This window comes from Cornus florida, unplaced genomic scaffold, assembly GCF_030987335.1.
Source record: "Cornus florida cultivar Cherokee Brave unplaced genomic scaffold, ASM3098733v1 CherokeeBrave_3.0.0_Hap2_Chr05, whole genome shotgun sequence".
Lineage (NCBI taxonomy): Eukaryota > Viridiplantae > Streptophyta > Magnoliopsida > Cornales > Cornaceae > Cornus > Cornus florida.
Window position 1 is genome coordinate 79,461,676 of NW_026775575.1, and position 26,690 is coordinate 79,488,365.

General features: G+C 33.4%; 1 pseudogene; it reads right to left on the reverse strand.

Moving 5' to 3' along the window:
• Positions 1–19,690: 19,690 nt before the first annotated feature.
• LOC132310895 (small nucleolar RNA R71) lies at positions 19,691–19,789 on the reverse strand (annotated as a pseudogene).
• Between the last annotated feature and the right edge of the window lie 6,901 nt (positions 19,790–26,690).

The window sequence follows — 26,690 nt, forward strand, 5'->3', positions numbered from 1 at the left end:
GACATGATGGATGTTTCACACTATACTTGTCCATGGTTTGTATTTAGGTATTTTTTTTTTGTGAATGATTTGCATTTAGTTAATGTAACATTTTCATTATTATATTATTTTTATTATATTATTTTTATGAATTTATGAACGTGTACTCAACAAACTATTAAAAATTGAGATATTGGGGATAACTTAAAAAAAATAGTACTACTTTATGAAGTCCAGTTGCTCCTTTCATCCATTCACATGCACCTTGGGCTCCAAAATTCAACCTCAACACTAGATAAAATAGAGCTGGAAGATTCCTACCCTACATTTCTACATAGAAAATGTAACAGGATACTAGAATTTTTTATTCTATTCTTTTCTTAAAGTTGTTAGATAAATAGCGCTGTTATGTTTTAGAAATAAACATGGATGGGAAAAAGAAATCAGTTAAGTAGTCCTTTTACAGCTTAGTGCTAAAAAAAAATCTCAAAACCAATTGATGCTATTAAATGTAATATTAGTTCTTACTATAAAGCAGATATTGTCAAAATATAGGTTAACTTAGATCCTAATTTTATTCTAAATGCTTAACACGATTCTACAATTATGAAAAAGGTGACGCATCATTTGCTTTTGCTACTATTGTAAAAATGTTGATTTCATTATTGGATTCCCAAGATGGGGAAATGGCTTAATTCTTCCAACTAAATTGAACATTATTTGCATTTTTTATCATTGTAAAAATCTCGGGGAAATCTTCAAATAAATTGAAGCATAAAAGTAGAATTATTTCTTAAGTAAATAATAAATATACCCTTAATACTTTTTATTTATTATAATAAATTAGAATCACTTATGTCATTTACTTCCCGTTTAGAATTGCTGTTAAAATTACGAAAGCAATTTTAATAATAAAGCCGTTACAAAATTGCTGTCACTAAAAATCATGTTATATGTTTGGTAATATATTTTATAAAGCACTTTTATACTTAAAACACTTATAAATTTATTTGGTAATAATATTGTTTAAAATACTTTTATTGTTAATTTACTATATTAGGCATACACTATTAACGATGTTGTATGATATTAATGTGAGTGATTCATTTATATGACATGATTGTTGGTCAACATTGCATGATTATGGTTGTAAAACTAATTTAAATACACGTTATAATTAAAAAATAATTTAAAATCTTCCCTCTACGCATGCTATAGTGTGATAGTTTAAAATTTTCACTCCATAGTATCTGTGTGGTTTATTAGATATAATGTAAACAATGATAGTGATAGAGATCAATAAGGGATAAAATTGTATTTATAAAGAAAAGTGAGGGATTATATTGTAAAAAAAAAATGTAGTTACCTAACTCCACCTCGAACGCAATTCGAAAAGCTATGATTTTTGGCTTCACGTAAACACGCTTTATTTAGAAAATCTCTACAGCCTAAACGCACATTCTCTAGTCACCAAACACCTCTAATCGCATTTTTAAAAAACCAACGTGCTTTTTAGCCGCAGAGAAGCAATCCCAAACAAGCACCAGAAAAGTGCATTTAGTTAAAAGAGGAGCTTAAATATCGAATTTCTAATTATATGAAGGTATTTTAGAATATAATATACTATAGTACAGTGGTTTTAGTATAATTGCTTTTAAGATTCCCCCAGATATGCAATATTTACTAAAGATTATCCCTAATAGATCTTTTGGTTTAATGATCACCTACAATTTCTTCCTCTTCCTCAATTAAGTTGATAAGTGAGATGTAGGTTGGTGGACTATTCGAATTTTTTGTTCTTAAAATTTTTATAAATGGCCAGTTGGATAAAAGTATACATTTATAGTCTAAGGCTTAAATAAAATAAGAGATCCATGTTCTCATTATACTAGTATTAGTTATGTATTTATCTTAAGCAAGTTGTTAGTGACAAAATAACAATAGAGTATTTTGTTTGATAGAGCGGAAATCCTAACATAAAAATGCATTGTGTAAGAATCTATAATTATGATATCCCTCGATTCCGAGACATGGGTTGATCAGGTCTAAGCCCAAACCTGAGGAATATCAAACAATTAAGTAATAAACAAGCATTTGAATACAAAAGAAATACTAAGAACAAATAAAATAGCAGAAATAAACTAAATTATAAATCCTTGAATCCATAATAATTAATCCTCCATAATAATTATCTAAAACCTCTGATATCATTACAACTCTAAAATCCATCTAGTAGACCCCTAATAACATCCCAAAACAAAACATCTTAAATGAAATAATCCAAAACTAAAACATGACGAAGAATCCTACGTAGTCGGAAGAATGAATAACTATCTTTTTTCAGTACGAACAGTCTCTATCCCTGGAGCTGACGGACACCTGAAAAATAATGGTGGGTTAGTCCTACAAACAAAAACTACTCTACTACAGTCCAAGCAGAGATTCAATACATGTATGCATCATAGTTAACTCAACAATAACTAAAAGTCCGTAAATATATGTATATAGATACACACTAAAGGGTTACCATTGGAGTATAGGACGGACTCAGTCTGAATAGAAGGCAACATGTAAAACGCACATGTAGTGGGCATGAGTACCTCGACCTACTAGGGTTCTCAACATTCTTATAATCAATGAGACTTCCGAAGGTAGTATACGCTCCCTACCATAGATCCTGAGACTCAAGTTCATATCATGGCTCGTATCCATATGTATATAAAAACCCATCATGTCTAAAGCATAAAATAAAATCCATTATGTCATCCAATTAATTTAATGGCTTGACATGAAAATAAGGAGGACTTAACTTTCTAGTTAATCCGTTCCCTTATAAATCTGAATAGGTATGATTTAACTTTTATTAGTTAATCCGTCCCTAATATGCCACCATCCCATACTGGTGCATCACTGTAATATCCCTAATTTTAAAAGGATAGTCTCAGTATTTATTTATTTGTTTTAATTGTATTTTTTAATTATTTAATTAATTATTTGACTAATTGCTTATGTGTTTAATTGAATTAGGTATTACTTGATTATTTGATTATGTGTCTATGTATTATTTGTATTTGTCTATGTGTTAATTGTTTAATTAGATTATGTGCTTAAATGGTGTTTTGATTAATTATAAATTAAATGTTTTCTTTTCTTTTATTATTTTATTTTATTTTTCTTTTATGGTTATGGTTAGTAGTAATGGGCCAACCAATTGGGTCCCATGGACTACTTGGATAGGAGGTTGGATGTGTATGAATTATTACCCATGGATAATGTATGTATATATATATAGATATATATTATATACATATATAAAAAGGAAAGTAATTTATTAATTATTTTTATGGTAATTTATTAATCTGATGTATATGTTTTATATTTAAATAATAAAAATATACATAGATTTGATACGTGTTATGTTTTAAGTTACTTTATAATATTATGGTAACTTAAGTATTATTGGATAATCCATTAATAAATAATGGAATGTGTATAATTTATTTATTTAATAAACATATACATAAATTATATACTTAACATATTTTACTTACCTTTTTAATATATATATATATAAAAGAGAAAGTAATTTATTAATTACTTTTATGGTAATTTGGGTAATAATATTTAATCTGATGTATATGTTTATTTAAATAATAAAAATATACATAGATTTGATACGTATTATGTTTTAAGTTACTTTATAATATTATGGTAACTTAAATATTATTTAATAATCCATTAATAAATAATGGAATGTGTATAATTTATTTATTTAATAAACATATACATAAATTATATACGTAAAATATTTTGCTTACCTTTTTAATATTTTTATTTTTATTTTTTTTTAGTTGACTTGGATTGGGAAAAGGGTTAGGGTTATTTTATTTAGCCTATAAATATATAGCTATAGGTTGTAAAAAGGGGTTAGAAATATTCATGTGATACATACTGGAGAGATAGTGTTAGAGAGGGAATGAGGAAAAGGAAGGAATGAGGAGAAAAACCCTATTGAGAGAAGATCAAGGAAGAAGAAGTTTAACTTTCGATCCGAAAGTTTAAGGCAAGTTCTTCTTCTATTTCTTTCCCTTTGATTCGTATTTCTGTACATGCCTAGGAAATTCCAGAATTTATTAAACACATAAAATTAAATAATTATGCATGTTTAATTGGGTTAAAACATAGGTTTTATGAAATTGGTTCATATCTGTTATTGTGTTATGAATTGATAAAATGCATGATTTTGATTTGATTTCTTATGTGAATTTTTACATGTTTAAATTATATATTTTTCATATCTGTGGAATGATGGAACGTAGAAACATGCCTAGGATTCCTAAACATTAAATAGGGACTAGGTTTGGGTTTTAATAAATTTAAATAGACTCAATCATAATGATGCTTGCTATTTGAATGTTTTAAACAAACGAATGGATTTAATCTTTTAAAATATTTTAGCAATTGAGATTAAATGTGTAGGATGAATTGGATATAGAGAATCCTTATTTAACGGTATAATAAAATATCATCATGTATAAGATTCAGTTTGTGTAGGACATATGATATAGGAAGTTTAAAGAAATAATAAGTCATTCCTATTATGTGATAACTTGATGTCATATTTATCATAATTATTTATGGAATGTTTGATGTATTTCCTTAATTGTTACATCAATTGTTGGATTGTGTGATTTAATGCACCGGTATGGGATGGTGGCATTCTAGGGATGCATTAACTTATCAGTTAAGTCCTACCTATTTTATATAAGGGAATGGATTAACTAAAATGTTAAGTCCTACTTATATTTAAGTCAAGTCAGCTGAACAAGTTGAATGATTTATGGAGGATTAATTTATTATATAAGGGAATGGATTAACTAAAATGTTAAGTCCTACTTATATTCAAGTCAGGTCAGCTGAACAAGTTGAATGACTTATGGAGGATTAATTTATACTGGATAGGATGGTTACTAGATTTTATATATATAAGTATGGTGCCATGATATGAGCTTGAGTCTCAGGATCAATGGTTAGGGCGCATATATCGCCAGGGATGTGTAACTAGATATAGTGTAGTTGTGTACCCTGGTAGGTCTAGGTACTCATGCCCACTATATGTGCGTTTTGCATGTTGCCTACTATTCAGGTTGAGACAACCCTATAGTCTAGTGAGGTTCCTTTAGTGTGTATATATATATATATACGGACTACTAGTTACTGTTGGATTGACTAGGATGTATACGTGTATCGGATCTCTACTTGGACTGTAGTAGAGTAGAATTTGTTTGTGGGCCTGACTCACCATTATTTTTCAGGTGTTCGTCACGAGTAGAGGTTGTTCGTGCTGAGCGGGAATCAGTCTACTTCATTCTTCCGATGCTACATAGGAGTTCCTTTATGATTCAGTTTCCTGTTTTAGATTACTGTCATTTGTTTAGTTTGGATTTTCTAGGGGTCCACACAGTATTGATTCCCGAGTTGTATTTTGGATGATCAGTTGTATTAGAAGAGTTTATTAATTAATGGAAATATATTATGATGTTTATTATTAGATTATCATTTTAGTTTCTTGTCAGCATTTTATTTATTCTTCTTTATTCTTTTGTACTCTGTGTTTGTTATTATCAATTTGTTTTGATATTCTCGGGTATTCGGGCGTGGGCTTGGCCAACCAGCATTTGGAAATTCGGGGGTATCGCAGTTGGTATCAGAGCACTCCAGGTTCAAGTGTCCTTAGGAGTGTCTTTCGTTATGTGACTTCCGCGTTGCGTCTCTTAAAACTTAGAACCCATATTAGGATTCGTTGTACTTTATTTACGGTTTGTTAGGAGGAGCTGATATTAATTATATTCGGTAGTCATAGAATGGTTGGCACTAGAAAAAGGATGGGTTCAAGGCGAAAGCAATAAAGACCCAAAGGAGTAGAGGAGTATGTTATTGATTTCGTTGCCAGAAGGCAGAGTTAAGGATTGACAGTTTAGGTTCGTTTGGCGTTACTTTAAAAGTATAAGCCAAGGAGGGATTTAGGTGTACGTGATAGGTCACCGCATATCGGGACCAACACGACTTCAGTTGATCTCAAAAAGGAGACAAGCAAGGAGTAGGAGCCGAAGAGGATCCTAATGGAGGAGATTTATGTGTATCCAATAGAGAGGGTACTAAATCTTGAAAAGGGATGATTGCGCGAGGTGATCTGAATTGCTAGTAGTATAGCGAATGTTATTAGTAGAATTGGGGTTGATCAATCTACAAATAATTAAATCTTTCTTATCATCTCTAAAAGAGGTATATAAGAAGTATTGTTCAGGAGTTTGGGGATCGGATGTGTTCTTATTAGAACGAAATACATAATTGTTAAATCACATACAAAAAGGCATTGGTATTATGTTGTGACATTCTAATTCGATTTATAAAGTCAAGTAAGACAGTTTACATTCAGCATATAAGGGGGATGAGGGTTAAGCCCTTGGTATTTGCTTAGGAAAACATTTGTGCTTTTAAGCGATGTTTTAAATGATATGTTTCGAGGTTGAATGATTATTTACGAAACTATAAAAGGAAATTTTGAAACAATCTAGTAAGGTTGATTTCAAAGGAGACTTTCTTTTCTAGAAAGAACGATGTCCTAAGTAGGAGTATATTTTGTTCTATTGTGTTTATCATACGTGTTTTATTTTATTTTTTTGTTAATTACTCGGGATTTGGTATGTGGTTTAGTTGGGGACATAAGTGTGTGATCAACCAATTATTGTTTTAATAACATGGAGTCATAGCGCTATTTACGCTAAATTTGTGAGCATACGGTCATAGGATTTGGTAGATACACATAAATCTAACCCATCTATTGGACCTGGACATGTATCATTATGGTGTGTTTTGGGATGGGATAATTAAACCATCACTACGAGTCAAACAATCTAGAACGATTAATTTGATATACTTTACGTTAGGTATGGATTCGTATCATATTACAACGTCATGATATTGGTGATTGTTAATGTTTCGGTATGCCTGAGGTAGTGGTAAATAAAGATCACTAAAACACCATGATGATATCAGAGGTGCTGGATTTGCTAAACATCTTCTCGAAAATTTCAGAAGTTGTTACCAAGTCGAAAGGAGGATTTAGTACTGGATTAAGTACTTATTGGAATGACACCGAGTGAGGATAGGAGACTGAATAAATATTCATCAGTAAATTCTTAATCAAGAATTTATTAAAGAGGGTGTGTCATTAAGAGGAATTTGCTGGTGTTGCACATGGAGGAGGAATCTAAGTCTCTTCATTTCCATAAATAATATGGAATTATTTTTTTAGTCACAATTTGCAACAATTAGCTGTTGCAAGGAAATTGATGACTTATGTAGATGATGGAAAGATTTTATATTCTTTTGAAGTTAGACAAAGAAGTTGGATTGTCATTAACTTGTCTTAAATAAGTAGGGTGTGTCAAAGACAAGATGGTGAGACCAAACACTTATATAAAGATGAGGTGCATGGTATGTATGGAAATGTCGTATTTTGTTGACTTTTCTTGAGTTAAAGTCATAGTTGACTATTGATAAATGGAATTACCGATTGACTTTTAATATCGGTAAGTTTATCACAGATCAGTGGTGGATAGATTTAGTTGCAAAATTCGCTTTTGAAGATGCTCCAATTTAAACAATGGGTACAAACGAAAGCTGGTGGTACCGAATTTACAATACTTTCTGTAGACAAATTGGATGGAGGATGCAAGGACTGAGTTTCACAACTCTTAGTTCTTTATTTATCCTAGTGGAAACATAATGCTTCACGGTATGAAGTAGACGTTTGGAAGACAAGCAGGAGGGGGGACATAGTGATTTTGTCTCCCATTGTAATTTTTATTAGATAGTCGAGATGGACCATCAGAGATCACTAGATTGTTTATAGCTATTCCCTATATTGAAGTGGAAATGAGAGAGCATTTTTCACAGATTTAGTTGAGGGATTGCTTACTTCGCACAAGGGTCATGATTCTGGATAGGATATTGGTTGACTGATAAGTTAAGTCAGCTTAGTTCTTATCTATTTCGAACTGGTAAGACTTTAGTTCATACGAATAGAATAGATCACGAGACGGTTTAAATAGATAGAAGTGGTGATTCACACTTTATATCAAGTTCCGTCTGGTGGAAGTAATTATGAAAGTGGATGCTCTTAACAACCGATAAGATATTTAAATCTTTCGGTTCGTTGATGAGTTATCAGTTGAATGTATAGCAGGTGTAATAATAACACTTGTTATTACTAAGGTAGTTCAGGAGGTCAATTTTGAATATCGGAGCTGACCCTAAAGAAGGTGTTACCTTACTCAGATGGAGTTTAAGGTACTGGAGGAGGAGTTAGTAGTTTCTATAAATAGTGATATGACTGTCGGGCGACTGAGATGAAAATTTATAATTTTTCTTGGTACACCCAGACGGTTAGAAGGTACATCACGATATCAAATGTCAGTTTTGGTGAACAGGTACGGATAGGGACGTGTATATAATTGCCCTAAGTGTAAAACCTGCTACAAAGGTGGAAAGTTGATCATTAGATATCATAGGAATCTTTAGCCACTTCCTATAACAAATATGGAAGTTGAACTAAACAGGAGTGATAGTTGGTGGGAAGGATCGACATTGATTTGGAATTTTAATTTTCCATATGGAATCCGAGTGGTGGATTGAGAAAGATCGCTTGAGGACATAAATTTGAGTGATGCTTATTTTAGAACTTCATAGTAGTTATATAGTTCAGTGATAGTGGTGTTATAGCATGTGGATGTCCATGTTAGTGGATGCAAAATGCTATTTCGAAGGAGCTTTATGAAAATTTTAGAGCAGCAGCTCTACTTCATATATATAGACGGAGGAATTAATCGAGAGATTAAATTAGACCATAAAGGATATGTTTGAGGCGTATATCCTAGATTTTCATGGATTGTTGGAAGTGTTTACTTCACTTGTCGGAATTTTGTCTGTGATATTGTTGGCATAAGGAGGTTAGTGTGACAACTTTGGAGGTTTTGTATCTTTCACAATGCATACCTCTCATTTGTTGGTTGGAAATGGAAGTAAGGGTTGTACAATCAGACCTCGACTTCATTTAAAAATATGTCGGAAATAGATACTTCCCTTTATATTGAACTGCGCGCAGTTGGGAGGCAACAATAGGATGTTGTAAATAGTTGAACTTGTATACTAGAGTTTTTCTATCAGGGAGTAGTTTGCTTGTTCTGTTTTCTATGTAGGAAGAAAGGCGATTTTTAGAGAAAGGTCAATTTTACTTATTACATTGACTTTTAGACGATTGTGTTTCGCAATTGAGGCAGTCACCTCTGAATTAGCGTTACCAAATTATTAGCGCTGGTTGCATAGGAGTTTGTGCGTATATTCTATGGCACTTGGAGGTATGTAGATCATTCCCTTGTCGACATAGAAGGATTACGTTGTTATTTGATACAACCTACGCATTGTATGATTATTGTGTTTCTTAAAATATAAGAACTCTGTATACCACTGGGTATATTGGAGTTAAGTGGAGCCCTTATAGTGAGGTTGCGTCTATTTGGGAATATGAGGATATTTTTCGCTCACAATTTCCAAGCATAATGGAAGAAAGTAAGGGCGAATTCCAAGGACGGAATTCCTTTTATTAGGGGGGAAGAATGTAATATCCCTAATTTTAAAATGATAGTCTCAGTATTTATTTATTTGTTTTAATTGTATTTTTTAATTATTTAATTAATTATTTGACTAATTGCTTATGTGTTTAATTGAATTAGGTATTACTTGATTATTTGATTATGTGTCTATGTATTATTTGTATTTGTCTATGTGTTAATTGTTTAATTAGATTATGTGCTTAAATGGTGTTTTGATTAATTGTAAATTAAATGTTTTCTTTTCTTTTATTATTTTATTTTATTTTTCTTTTATGGTTATAGTTAGTAGTAATGGGCCAACCAATTGGGTCCCATGGACTACTTGGATAGGAGGTTGGATGTGTATGGATTATTATCCATGGATAATGTATGTATATATATAGATATATATTATATACATATATAAAAAGGAAAATAATTTATTAATTATTTTTATGGTAATTTATTAATCTGATGTATATGTTTTATATTTAAATAATAAAAATATACATAGATTTGATACGTGTTATGTTTTAAGTTACTTTATAATATTATGGTAACTTAAGTATTATTGGATAATCCATTAATAAATAATGGAATGCGTATAATTTATTTATTTAATAAACATATACATAAATTATATACTTAACATATTTTACTTACCTTTTTAATATATATATATATATATATATATATAAGAGAAAGTAATTTATTAATTACTTTTATGGTAATTTGGGTAATAATATTTAATCTGATGTATATGTTTATTTAAATAATAAAAATATACATAGATTTGATACGTGTTATATTTTAAATTACTTTATAATATTATGGTAACTTAAATATTATTGGATAATCCATTAATAAATAATGGAATGTGTATAATTTATTTATTTAATAAACATATACATAAATTATATACGTAACATATTTTGTTTACCTTTTTAATATTTTTATTTTCATTTTTTTTTAGTTGACTTGGATTGGGAAAAGGGTTAGGGTTATTTTATTTAGCCTATAAATATATAGCTATAGGTTATAAAAAGGGGTTAGAAATATTCACGTGATATATACTGGAGAGATAGTGTTAGAGAGGGAAGGAGGAAAAGGAAGGAATGAGGAGAAAAACCCTATTGAGAGAAGATCAAGGAAGAAGAAGTTTAACTTTCGATCCGAAAGTTTAAGGCAAGTTCTTCTTCTATCTCTTTCCCTTTGATTCGTGTTTCTGTACATGCCTAGGAAATTCCAGAATTTATTAAACACATAAAATTAAATAATTATGCATGTTTAATTGGGTTAGAACATAGGTTTTATGAAATTGGTTCATATCTGTTATTGTGTTATGAATTGATAAAATGCATGATTTTGATTTGATTTCTTATGTGAATTTTTACATGTTTAAATTATGTATTTTTCATATCTGTGGAATGATGGAACGTAGAAACATGCCTAGGATTCCTGAACATTAAATAGGGACTAGGTTTGGGTTTTAATAAATTTAAATAGACTCAATCATAATGATGCTTGCTATTTGAATGTTTTAAACAAACGAATGGATTTAATCTTTTAAAATATTTTAGCAATTGAGATTAAATGTGTAGGATGAATTGGATATAGAGAATCCTTATTTAACGGTATAATAAAATATCATCATGTATAAGATTCAGTTTGTGTAGGACATATGATATATGAAGTTTAAAGAAATAATAAGTCATTCCTATTATGTGATAACTTGATATCATATTTATCATAGTTATTTATGGAATGTTTGATGTATTTCCTTAATTGTTACATCAATTGTTGGATTGCGTGATTTAATGCACCAGTATGGGACGGTGGCATTCTAGGGATGGATTAACTTATCAGTTAAGTCCTACCTATTTTATATAAGGGAATTGATTAACTAAAATGTTAAGTCCTACTTATATTTAAGTCAGGTCAGCTGAACAAGTTGAATGACTTATGGAGGATTAATTTATTATATAAGGGAATGGATTAACTAAAATGTTAAGTCCTACTTATATTCAAGTCAGGTCAGCTGAACAAGTTGAATGACTTATGGAGGATTAATTTATACTGGATAGAATGATTACTAGATTATATATATATAAGTATAGTGCCATGATATAAGCTTGAGTCTCAAGATTAATGGTTAGGGCGTGTATATCGCCAGGGATGTGTAGCTAGATATAGTGTAGTTGTGTACCCTGGTAGGTCTAGGTACTCATGCTCACTATATGTGCGTTTTGCATGTTGCCTACTATTCAGGTTGAGACAACCCTATAGTCTAGTGAGGTTCCTTTAGTGTGTATATATATATATACGGACTACTAGTTACTGTTGGATTGACTAGGATGTATACGTGTATTGGATCTCTGCTTGGACTGTAGTAGAGTAGAACTTGTTTGTGGGCCTGACCCACCATTATTTTTCAGGTGTTCGTCACGAGTAGAGGTTGTTCGTGCTGAGCGGGGATCAGTCTACTTCATTCTTCCGATGCTACATAGGAGTTCCTTTATGATTCAGTTTCCTGTTTTAGATTACTGTCATTTGTTTAGTTTGGATTTTCTAGGGGTCCACACAGTATGGATTCCCGAGTTGTATTTTGGAGGATCAGTTGTATTAGAAGAATTTATTAATTAATGGAAATATATTATGAGGTTTATTATTAGATTATCATTTTAGTTTCTTGTCAGCATTTTATTTATTCTTCTTTATTCTTTTGTACTCTGTATTCGTTTATTATCAATTTGTTTTGATATCCTCGGGTATTCGGGCGTGAGCCTGGCCAACCCGCATTCGGAAATTCAGGGGTATCGCAATCACATACATACAATCCAATAATTGATGAAATAATTAAAATGACACATCAATTAAATCCGAATAATATGCTTAATAAAATCAGATAATTAATTGAGCATATTATACTGCTAATACATGATTAAAATTTATAACCATACATAGAAAATTGTTAGAACAAAAGTAAGACATTTAAAACACCCATATTCAATAACAGTATGCAAATTTATTTTAAAATTTCATATTGTTAAAGTCTATAGTATATTACGGTAGATTATGTATTCTGGAATTTTTCCATGTCCATGTAAATCATTTAAAGCAATTGAAATGGAACAATACACATTATGGGCAAAATAACCAAGAAACCCAAATTACAGCTAAAACCACCCACAACATAGTCGACTGTGCCCTCAATATAGTCGATTGTGCGTAGTCTTCTGTGCCTTCAAGATAGTCTACTATACATAGTCGACAACTACTTCAATGTGCCGTTCAATATAGTCGACTATGCGTAGTCTACTATGCCCTTCAATATAGCCCATTACTTCTTCCTGTAACTCCTCTATTTTTCCCTCCAACCTCCATTGATAAGAATTCTAACCTTCAATCTAAGTCCCATACTCCCATAATAATTTATTTTAGATGTCCTAACATGTAAAGATCAAACTTAAATAACAAATCATGCAACATATATCCAAAAATAAACAAAACAAGAATAGGTGAATAAAACTATGAAATCCTCTAATCCGATTCAAACATACATAATTGTTTAATTATATTGTTTAAGTATCTTGGAATCTCCTAGGCATGTATAGAAATATAAATCAAAGGGAGAAAGTAGGAGAAGAACTTGCCTTCAAGGTTTCGGAATGAAAACCTTAAATCTCCTTCTTCTCTGATTTTCCAGCGACTTATGCTGCCGTCAAACCTCTCTGCTACTCTATGCTAGCCCACGCACAACCCCTTATTTCTTTTCCTTGGGTTCGGCATCCTCTCTTGGTCGAATCTCCTTCTTCCTCTCTTTCACGTTTTCTCTCAACTCTCTGTTATCTCTCTACCTCTTTCTCTCTCTAATAATATATATCACGTAAATAATATTTAAGCCCCCATCTTCTACAGACTTAAAAAATATATATAGACCTTCACTTTAACCCTAATCCTATATGCACTCTACTTCTACTAATAAGGCAAATACTAAAAGAAAAGGAAAAAAATATATATATAAATATATACAGCTATGTCAAAACGTGATTTCATATATATAAATATACTATATATATATATATATATATATATATATAGAGTTATACAGACTATAATAATTAATATTACTAACTGTTAACTTTAATGATAATAATTATTATATTCTTCTAATATATACATATATACCCATATATACATCTACCACCAATCCATAGGTAACTATTTGTACCCTTTTAATCTCCTATTTAAATAGTTCATGCGACCCATGGGTTTACTCTATGACTACTTTACATAACCATTAAAATAAAATAAAATGAAACAAATATTTAAATCATTTGATTCCTAACAATTAATTACCAATTAACTACACATCATCTAATCAAGTAAAAATCATACAAATAATTATTGAATTAACACACGATTTAAAATAAACAAATAATTCAAATAACCACATAATCAAATAGCCAATTAATCAATTAAACAAATAGTCAAGAAATCAAATAAATAATTAAAAATACAATTAAAATAATTAATAAAATACTGAAACTATCTTTTTAAAATTAAGGATATTACAATAATTTTTTCTTTTTCTTTATTCCAATGAAGTAAAAAAGAAAGCAAAATAAAAAAGAGAGAAAGTATAATAAGAAATAGCACTTTGATTTTATATAATATATGTTGTTGCTTTTCTAGCAAACATTTTTGTTTTCAAATCAGATAAGTCATTTCATCAATGATTTGTCGAAAAAAAGAAAAGAAAAAAAGAGCTCTGTTAGGTACTGACCAGGTCAGGCTATGGCCATGTTGTCAGGTTCAACCTTATACATTTAGTTTATGATAAATTACACGGATATTCCCTATAGTTTGCAGTAATTACTAAGATCTCTCCTGTAATATGAGAATTTACTTGGACCTTCCCTAAAATTAAAAATATCTTACACGGACTTCCCTTCTTTTAGAGTCAACGTTAGTCAATAATAGATTACGTTGATGTCATCTAATAAATTAAGTAAAATACCAATAATATCCTTATCCCTACCATGCCCATAATATTATAAAAAAAAAATGCAGTGGACCAAACTACCCTTAATATATATATATATATATATATATATATATATATATATATATATATATATATATAATTGCTTGTCAATACAAGCGATCTCACCAACCTACCTAGACACTCGATCAATTGGCTGGTTGGGACCAACCTCATCATTTACCATTGATTGATTGCCAAATTCCTACTGAATGAGAGATCTTCTGAAAAATGGAGAATCCTCACCCAACCCAGTCCCAATTTCCAAGCTAATTTAGAAGTAAAGCATAATGAAAGGTTGTAATGTCTTTCAAATAGCCAACCACATTTTTTCTGCTTGCATAAAACAGCCCAATTGGGATCTGGTTTGGTCAGTAGGGATGGCGGCGGTGGTTGTGGGTAGGGATGGCGGTGGTGATGCCGACATGGGTTTTGGTGGTGTCGGTGGTCATTCATTTTTGCTGATGGTGGTTGTGCAGCGGGGATGGTGGTGGGTTTTATCATGGAGATGTGGTGGGTTTTGTCAAGGATGTGGTGGTTCATTGGCCGAATCTGCAGCAACGACTATCTGTAACGACGAAGGCGTCGGTGAGGGTCTGCAATGGCCGGTAACGACCCTTAATCGCATGATATTCACACCCAATCATTTTTCTCTACTAAGCCCCTAAATCACGAACCCTTCGATTCTTGAATCTACATCTTCATTCGATTATTGAAACTCTGGATTTGTTTTCAAATTGTATTTGCGCAGTCTCTAACAGTTCACCACCAAATCATCGTTGGTTATGGGGTTGTGGTGGTGGTCGGCTATGGGAATGGTGATGGTGGTTGTGCGGTAAGAACAATGGTTGCAGTGAGGATTCCAGGTGGTTGTGGGGTGAGTGGTGGTTGTGTGACGGGAACAATGGTAGTTATGGGATGGTAATTGTGTTGCCAAGTGGTTGAGGGGGTGAGAACAGTGGTTGCGGTGAAGATTACATGTGGTTGTGGGGTGAGTGGTGGTTATAGGATAGTGGTCGTGGGGTTGACTTGCAGTGATCCGCGCGAGGATTACAGGTGGGTGTGGGGTGAGTGGTGGTTGTGCAAGAATAGTGGTGGTTATGGAATGGTGGTTGTGGGGTTGATACAGCGATCTACCGTGTCTGAAGATGAAGATGGAGACAGAAATAGATGTATGTATAGATATAACAATATGAGGGTAGATGAGTAAATTCATTATTTTTATGTACACTACTTTATATATATTATTTATATGGGTACTTTAGTCATTTATCATAGAAAAGTGATGGCATTTTAGTAATTTTAACACGTCTGTCGGTGCATTTAATGGTCCGTCACACATAAGGGAGGTATATGTAGGATATTTTCATTTTTAGGGAGGTCCGAGTAAATTTCCAAACCATATGGGAGGTCCTGTAATTATGGCAAACCATGGGAAATGTCCGTGTAATGTGATACCCCTCGAATCTAGAGCCACGGGTGATCAAGTTCGAGCACAGATTTGAGGGATACCAAACAATTAAGTATATAAATGAACACGGAATACAAAATGAATTAAAAAATAAATAAATAATAAAGGCCGAAAGAATTCTAAAATATAATCTTCAAAATTAAATAATTATAATCCAATAATCCCAAAACCTCCGATAAATAAACAACTCGGGAATCCATCTAGTGGACCCCTAATAAAATCTCAAACTGAAAAGTAAACAGCTGAAATAAAATCTAAAGCTAAACCATGAAGAGTAAGCCTACGTCATCGGAAAAGTGAGTGACTGTCTCTGCTCAACACGAACAATCTCTAAGTCTGGAACTGACGAACACCTGAAAAATGATAGTGGGTCAGGCCCACGAGCAAGTTCTACACTACTGCAATCCAAACAGAGACCCTATATGCATGTACATCCTAAACAACTCAATGATGAGTGCTAAAAAGTGCGCATTTAAACCCCTTAAGCTTAGGTATTCTAGGACCTTTATCTATCTTACTTTCCCGCTTTAGATTGATTTTGTATTATTTCCATTTTCAGGTACTTATCCCCAAAATAAGCTAACTTAGCTAAATAAGAGCATAATTGAAGCAATCTTGAGATGAATCAAAGAAATAAGCAAAGTGGGACCAAAAGGAAGCAAGTGGTAGAAATTCAGTAAGTTCGATCTCAGGAAATATTCGATCGATCCAACTTTGATCGATTTCAGCACTTCAAGATGGATTTGAACTATTTTGTCCTTATCCAAAGATCCCACAAAGTTTAATCGATTCAACTTTCTTCCGATCGATCAAAAAGATTCCATCTTATCCAGTTGTACCAACACACCTACCACTTTTGTCTCTTTCCCAAAAATATTTCCAAAATATTTCAGATTTGTCTTTATCCAAAAAGGTGCCGCCATAGAGGATCGATCCAGCTTAAGTTCGATAGATTTCAGCCATGTTCGATCGATCTCAGAAAATGTTCGATCGATCGAACTTCCCCAAATATGAGAAAATTCAATTTTCAGCTTATTAAAAGTTGTCTCATATCTAATCATTGGGAGGAATATTGGTGTACAAGCCCAGGTCATTGGGGGTGACATTTGACCTACCTATGTAAGAAATATGAGCCACTTTTACAAAGAGACTTTTGACACAATTTCCATATCATATTCTTAGTGAAGAAGAAAATAAGAGAGGAGGCTAGAGACACAAGCTTGGAGTTCTTCCATCAACCAAGAAGATGAGCAATTTCTACCATGGAGTTAGCCCTTGAGGGTTAGAGGACACCATCCATGAGTAGCTAGACATCCTCTTAGGGCTAGAGTTAGCCCTAAGCATGCTTTTCACATCTTGATTTATGTATTTTTGAGGGGATTTGTATTGTGATACATGTTTTGACATTTTTATATACATATATCTTGTTTATTCTATGATTTGTGTGGTTTAATGCTTCCAATTTCTATCCATATGTCTATATATGCTAGAATAGATATTCATGTGTTTATCTCTAGATTTTGTGTTATTGATGTATGTTTATGTGTATTGATGCTATAGATCTAGAGATTGTTAAGACATAATGCTTAATAAAATGCTCTTGTGGTTTATTTGATGGTTCATACTCATTTCTTGATGGATTGTGCCACTTCCCTAGTTTAGTTAGTTTAATTTTATGTCATTAGCTTAATTGTAGTGTAGTTGTAGTTTAGATGTTAAATGGGAGGACAATCTATGCTTGTTGTTTGATGTTTCATACTTATGAAAACAAGTAGCATATGTCTCTAACCTTGTGATGTGTTTGGATTGTGAGCTTAAAGAAATGATTAATGGCTTAGTTTGATATATTGTGTTATTCACTATGTTGCTTAGACAATATATACTTAATTAGTTATCCATACTTGTTGAAACAACCACACACACACACTATTGTTGCAATACATGTTTTCCCCCTCATTAATAATTCATTAAGGGTGTAGAAAAGCTATGCTTAGTGGTAATCTCTAACTTCCAAGATCTCTCTTTCTCTTATTTTCTCTCTATTGCATTTAATTGTTTACTTTAGTTTAAATTGTATCTTAGTATAATTCAATCACCAACCAATCTTTTGATCACTAGACTTACTAACCCTAATCTCGATTCCACAACCTAATTCGACCCACTAATCCCTTGGGATGATCCCTACTCGCCCTAACTATATTTTTAGTGAAAGGTAGTAGTGGCAAATTATAAATGTAAAACTTGGCCACACTCATCTTAAGTCCACTTTGCAAGCTTTGGGTGCATCGCGACAAGGCCCCACCATGTTTTTGGCGCCGTTGTCGGGGATTGATTGAAGGCAATGTTGTATTTGTGGAATCAATTAGGAATTAGTACTATTTTGATCGTGTCTTTACTTTATTTTCATTTTCATTTTGGTTACTTATTGTGTTGGTTCTTGTTTGACTAAGAGCATTGAGCTAGAAGGTGAGCAAAGGAGCATTTTAAGCAAGGAACTAAGCAAAAACAAGGAAAAAGCAAAAATCTAAAAAAAATTTGCAAGGCTAAAATTGAAAATTGAATTGAAGTGCTAAAGGACCCTTTCTGAGCTCTTTCTTAACTCAATCTCTAGTTAAATCGTCGGCCCGCGTGGAGGCTTATATTTTAATTTTTAGATAAATCGTGAGCCCACATGGAGGAATTTTATTATTATTTGCATATTGTTGATAGCATGGGAGTATGGGATTATTGTATGTGGAAGAAATTTGTTGATTGTTGAATTATTGCGAAGGTGAAGTGATTGTTGATTGTTTGTTACTTGTTTGTGTTTTGCTTGTGCATGCATGGTCGAATGTCATAAAATCCTACTCTTGTCCCTCTTAATTTGAATTTAGAATCCATCGTTCGTACACCTAGGGGAAGGGGTAATTTTAATCATTCTACTCCTACAATGGAAGTACATAATGAGGACAACGTGGAGGACCTTGGTCATATAGACCAACAAGGTATCCTTCACCCCAATGTGCATCATGATAACATGCAAGTACCATTAGGCATGCCGAGGCCATTCATTCACCCACCACAACAACAAGGCCAAGTTCCATTGGGAATGCCTAGGCCAATGTTTGCTCCACAACCTCTCATCATCCAAGGCAATCAAGGTGCCCATGTTGCACCTCCAATTGCTAACCCTCCCCTTACTTTAAGAGATCACTATGTGCCTAATGAATATAATGCACCCACATGCATTCAATTACCACCATTTAGAGCACACCACTATGAAATCAAACCACAAACCATTTAAATGCTTCCTAACTATCATGGACTTCCAAGTGAAGAACCTTACAAGCATTTGGATGAGTTTCTTGAAGTATGTTCCACTATGAGATACACGGACATGCCAGAAGAGGTCTTAAGGCTTAAACTTTTTCCATTTACCCTTAAAGACAAGGCAAAATGTTGGTTTAACAATCTTAGGCCTTTTTCAATAACTTCTTGGGCAGAAATGCAACAAGAGTTCTTGAAGAAATACTATCCAGTTTCTAAGACCAATGCCATGAGAATCTCAATTCGAGAGTTTTCACACGGGGATGGGGAAACATTCCATGAGGCATGGGAAACATTCAATGAATTGCTTAGGAAGTGTCCACATCATGACATGCCCAAATGGCAATTAGTTCAATATTTCTTTGAGAGTTTATCTGATAATTACAAGGGCATGGTTGATGCTTCCATAGGTGACTCTTACATTGATAGGAATGAGGATGACATGTGGCGTCTTTATAAGAGCATGAGTGAAAATTCTTTGCATCGAACTTTATCTTCTAAGAATGGTAGGAATTCAAGTGGAAGGAAAAGTGTTGGCTTACATCAAGTTGACCATTCCAATGAAATAGCCGCCGAGATGAAATCCTTATTTCAAAGGTTTGATCAATTCTTGATCAACCAAAACTCGGCAAATCAAGTATCTTCCTTCCTTAACCATTCCCATCATGCATCCAGTGAATCATATATGACTTGTTCAAGTGTCTTGCATTCTACTTCTAATTGTCCCCATGGACATGTGCAAAATGAAAACCATGAGCAAACCAATGCTATTTTTTCTAACCAAGGGAATAATCCCTATGGCAATCACTATAATTCTAGTTGGAGGAATCACCCGAATTTTTCTTGGAGAAACCAAGGGGAAGGCTCAAACCTTCCCTAAGGTGGTTTTCAAGGGAAGTATGTTCCGCCACCAATGCAAGGCCAAGGATCACAAGGATATAGACCATATCAATCACAAGGAAATCAATTTTCTAATTATCATTTTCCTAATCAACCATCATATTCTCAAGGAAATTCTAGGAGTCCCGCTTTTGAAGAGAAAGTTTTGACCGCTTTAGGCACTATAGAGGCGAACACTCAATTGCTTCATTCTCATTCTCAATCCATTGCTAAGCTAGAAACTCAAGTAGGGCAAATATCTAGTACTTTAAATGCTAGAGAGAAAGGAAAAATACCTTTGAATACCCCATCAAAGCAACAATATGTTGTGGAGACTCATTCTTCATCGGAAAGTCCTATAATAGAGCATGTCAATGCGGTGACAACCTTGAGAAGTGGGAGAATCATTGACAACCAAGTAGGTGTGTCCAATGAAGAGAGTGAACCGGTGTAACCATAAGTTGACACCCGTCCCGTTTCACATCTTATTCCTCCTTCATTGCATATAAATGATCTCTCAAATGAGAATGTGTTGAAAAGTGATCTTGAAAAGAAAAATTTGCAAAATGATTTCAAAACCTCTTGTGTTGAAGAGATTTCAAGGAAAAATTCTGAAAAAGTTTTTAAACCAAAAGCTCCATTTCCGGATGCCTTAAAAGGATCCATTTCAATTGACAAGTAAAAGGCCAAAACAAATGAAATTATGGATGTGTTTAGGCAAGTGAAAATCAATCTTCTGCTTTTGGATGCAATTAAGCAAATTTCGGCTTATGCCAAGTTTTTAAAAGATTTTTGCACCCAAAAGAGGAAGAACAAAAGCCAAGCACCTAGGAAAGTGGTCTTGACCGAGCAAGTGAGCTCTATTTTGCAACATAACACTCTTTCAAAGTTCAAAGACCCCGGTTCACCTACTACATCTTGTGTCATTGGTGGCCATGTCATTAATCGGGCTCTTCTGGACTTAGGAGCAAGTGTTAATCTTCTTCCATACTCGGTATATGTCAAATTAGGCTTAGGAGACTTGAAATCGACGTCAGTGGTTTTGCAACTTGCCGACCGATCCATCAAAAAGCCTAGGGGTATCATTGAGGATGTATTGATTAAAATTGATAAATTTTTCTTCCCCGTTAATTTCATTGTCATTGACACGGAACCGGTCCCGAATCCTAATAGCCAAATTCCCGTTATCCTTGGCCGTCCTTTCTTGGCAACCGCGAATGCCAACATTACTTGTAGGATGAGGATAATGAAGATCTCATTTGGCCACATGAAGGTGAAGTTGAATATCTTCAATCCAACCCCGAATTCATTTGACAAGCATGAAGAAGTGAATGTTGTAGAGAAATGTCATGCTAATAAATGTGAAGGAATAGAGTCTTTGCTTGAAACCAAAATTTCAAAAGGGTTATCTTCAACCCTGAATTCGAAAAAACTTGTTTCAAAATCTTGTTTTGAAAGGGCATGGAAACCCAAAGATCACATTGAAAAAGGACCAACAAGTTCCTTTGAGCCTAATCCAACAAGTTCTCTAGGGAACCATATGTTGGGTGGAGTTCAAAGTACTTATCACCCCATTAAGGAGTAGATGCACTACAATATGTTTGATCCGGGCTAAAAGAGCCTAACGTCTTGCTAGAGAAGTTAAAGACTAGTACATTTCGTAGGGTGTCACAACCCCATTCCTCTCTTATTTTTATTTTAAATTTCATTTCTTGCGTAGTCTAGATATTTGCTTTAGGTTCATATACATTGCTAGGAACTGTGATTAGAATTGCATGTACTTTCATGTTGAAAATGGACATTTTGTTCCTGTTCGATCGATCGCAAAAGAGGTTCGATCGATCGATCGAACTCTATACCTGCATCCAATCACCTCTCTGTACAATCGTTTGAAAAAAACCTGCATATTTCAGCTCTCTGTCTGATCGATCGTAAATTATTTGATCGATCCTGATTCATCTTGGATCGATCTATAGTCTTAACACTTAGAAAAATTTTGAACCTGCATCCAAAGACCTTTTTGTCCCATCGTTCGAACATGTCTACAGATTTTTGCATGTTAGATCGATCTGACTCTTTTTGAGATCGATCTTGGAGAGATTGATCTCTGTTCTTTGATTTACTGTTTTGAATTTTAAATTTTAAAACTCCAAAAATATTTTATTCTGAAATATATATATATATATATATATATATATATATATATTTCATTTTTAATTTTTGATTTTTAATTTTCAAAAATTCAAAAGCTTCAAAAATTTTGTCTTTTAGGGAGGAGAGATCGATACTAGTTCGATCGATCTAAGATTTCAGTTCGATTGATCGAACTGAAGAGGGAATGTTTTTAAAAATTGAGGCCAAGGGTTATTTCAGATCGATTCAAAGATCGATCCAAAAAAACCCTAGCTTCCCTTCGCCGCTGCAACCCCACTATTCCCATCTTCCGGCGAGTGCTCTGGCGATTCTATCGTGCCCGAATCTCTCTCCCTCATCTCAGATCTCAGATTTCATCTCTCTCTCTTTCAATCCACTTCTCTCTCAGTTTTGGGTAAGATTCGAGTTCTTCCCTTTTGATTTCAAGCTTCGTGTTGATGAATCAATGCTTTCGTGTTAGATCTATGATGTTATGATGATGAATCTTGCCATTTTTGAAGCTTTGACCCACTGTATATATGTGTATATATATGTATATATATCGGTTTTATATTTTTTATTTTGATTTTGGGGGTCACGGGCCTAATCAAGTGACCAAAATTGTTGATTTATTGTGTTGTGGGTCCCACGAGCTTGCTTGTGAGGCCCCCGTGCCATTCACGTCACAAATCTATGACTTTTCGAATTTCACCTCACAGTTCGATCGATCGAACTTTTTCTCAGATCGATCTGTAATAGATCGATCTCACTTATTCAAGATCGATCGAACTTACATTGATCTCACATTTTTGTGATCGATCGAACTTCACAGATTTGAATATACACTTCACACACCATCTCTTGTGTTTCATGTTATCTCATACATGCCCAATGCCTGTGTTTTCCACATAAGATGCATTTCGTACTTATACTATCTAGCATGCTTCACATCATGTCACTTATTCTTTGTCACTTGTATAGATTCATGTTCCTTATCTGTTTGTTTATCTTATTTGACTTACATGATTCTATAAATTGTGCTTTAATTCTTCATGCCGGCACTGACTTGTTCTGCAAGTTTTCCTTTTATTTTGTAGGCCATGGCTAGGGTCAAGACTGTTACCCGTTGACATTATCATCGCAGAGTCAGGCGGAGATTAGACGACCAGGCAGGTCCATCTCACATCCAGAACCCCATTCCTAAGCCAAAGCCAGAGCCAGAGCCAGAGCCAGAGTAGATACAGGACCAGTCAGAGGCAGATACAGCTCAGTCCCCATCCGCCGACTCTAGACTACAGTCTTTGGCTGCCGCATCATCTTTTTCAGCTGAGGCTGAGCACATACCATCTCCATCTCCATCACCACCACCAACTCAGCTAGCCCAGGACTTAGACCGGCTATTGCTGAGTGTAATACCCCTAATTTAAAAGGGATAAAAATTGGAATTTAAATGTTATTTTTATGTGTATTTTTATTTTATTTTATTTTATTTATTTTGTCGCTAAGTGTTTATGTGTCAAATTATTTATTTGTGTTTATTATTTGATTTATTTGAATTATTTGCATGAATTGAATTAATTACATTATACTGATTTAATTGAAATTATTTGTTTGCATTTATTGACTTATTGGAATTCTTATGTGAATTAAACTACATGAGTTTTTAAATAAGTTATTTTTACTTACAAGTTTTGGGACGTCATCTGGTATAGCCGACATAGAATTTAATCGTAGGCTTTATTATGGGCCGACTAGGATTAAGTTTAGGGCTCTGTCTCTATTATGACAAGGATTAGGGTTTTGGTATTAAACCTATAAATAAACCATTATGCTTTAAGCTTAGGGTTTACGATATATCACATAGCATACACGTAGAGTTGTTCCGTAAAAACAGAGGGTAGAGGAACAGAGCATTGCAAGGATTGTCAAGGAGGAAATCAGAGAGGACCAAGGGAGGGTTATGGTGGATTAAAACAAAACCATGGGAGGTTTGAAGGTGGTCAGTGTTTGCCAAAAATTAGGAAGACGGCGACAAAGTTTTGAGACCAAAACTGCAGGCAAGTTCTTCTCTTTCTCATTCCCTTTGGCTTGTGTTCTGTGCACCTAGATAGTCTCTAGGGTTTAATTGAACATTAATTGGAAATTATATGTTTAGTACATGTTATATCAATGATCTGTAGGTGTTGATATCAATTCTGTAAAACAAAATTTATGCATGCTTTCGTTTCAGCATTCTGTTCTTAAAGTATGTTAAGTTAGTTGCAATTTTAGCCTCTGTAATTGTTTCCAACTACTGTAGATAGGCCATTGGAATGATACTAGGTATTTATAAGACTAGTAAGTTCAGTATTTAAGAGAAACAGAGGAACTGGAATGACCGGAGGTGGAGCAGATAGGCTGAAACAGAGCAGAATGGGGACGGAGGCTCTCAAAGGACGTGAGAGCCAGCTCCAAGGATGTGGGAGCCGGCTCTAAGACCTATAGAGCCGTCTCCAGGCTCAAAAGAGCCTGCTCTTTAAAACTTAGAGCAGGCTCTCTTCAATAGTGAATGTTCTGTAAACTTTTCTACGAACTGTTTGTTACTTTGGAGCATGGGAATGTTTCTGTTGATTCTGGGGTTTCACAGAAGGATTAGAAGGTTGATTTTGGGTGCTATTAAGACCTTGAATTAATTAAATTTGATAAGGCTCCTAAGTTTAGTAGAATTGTTGTTGAAAAATAGTTTTAGTTTTGTTCTTAACACATGTTAATTCGGTAGCGAATTTAATTTCTATAGTTGATTTTAATTGTTGTTTTCAAATCATTGGGATGTTCTTTGGTATTAATAAGACCTTTAGGATCAGTTTTTAAAATCAATTGAATGGTGGAAAAAGGCCGGAGAAGAAGCAGAAAGGTCAGAAACGGAGAAGTAACTGAACTGAGGCTCATAGGAGAAGAGAGACGGCTCCATGGAGGGAGGAGCCGCCTCCCCCATAAGTAGAGCCTGCTCTAGAGGAAGTAGAGCAGGCTCTACCTTTAAAAGAGGCTGCTCTACCTCTAAAAGAGCCTGCTCTTTTAGGATCAGAGCAGGCTCCCTTCATTTTGCACATTCAGTTAATGTTTTTACGAACTTTTTGCTACTGTTTGGGCACTTGGGGTTCTTGAAAAATTCTAGAACTTTAATGGGGGTTTAAATAATTAATTTAACATGTAATTAAGATCTTAAATTGCATAAACTACCCTAGTTGTAATAATGGAATTAACAGTGCGCTAATTAATAATTTTGCGTACGGTTAACGGCTGGAAGGAAATAAATTGTTTAATTTTAATTTGACAATTTAAGGTGTTATATATGTTCTAAATTAAATTTTAGATGCGTGAGGGAGTCTTTTAATTAATAAATTGGACTCGTAGCATAGTTTGTGGCTGGGTGCTTAAACAACAAAACAATATACAAGTATGCAACCTAGCTTGCTATTGACGGATAAAAAGGAACTGAATTGCTAGAATTAATTTTTAGCAAATTCTTGGATAATATTATGATTTTAAATCTTATTTGAATGCATGATAGAATAGTTGATTTATTAAAACTAATTTATTCATGCTTTGGATGCTTGTTGATGAACCGTTAAATAATACATGGTTTAACTTTTGGATTTAAATTGCTGAAATAATAAATATTCTTCTGCAATTGTTTGGAATCATTTCGGATTGTAAATTAGTAACATGTATTTATATGTTGTAATTTACATGATTTTGGATTTTAAATTGCTGAAACTTAAAACACTTTTCTGCAAGGATATGGATATTTAGTTTTGGACTGTAAATTACGTGCTTAGTATTTATATGTTGTAATTTATATGGATATGGAGGATTGTATGCACCGGTATGGGACGGTGGCATACTAGGTATGGTTTAGCTCAAAAAGCTAATTTATACCTTATGGATTTTAATTGGTGAACAGTTTTATCTGTTTTATCAATTATATGGATTTTGTGGATGGTATGCACCGGTATGGGACGGTGTCATACTAGGGACAGACTGATTCAAAATACTCAGTCCTACCTATTTTGGAATAAGGGTACGAATTATAAAAACATAATTCTCCTTATATTTAAGTCTGGGTAGTTGAATAAGCTGAACGACTTACTGGATCTCTTATATAAATCTGTGCGACTGAATAAGCTGAACGACTTATTGGATTTCTTATGGATGGATATGAACGGATTTTAAATATATGGTT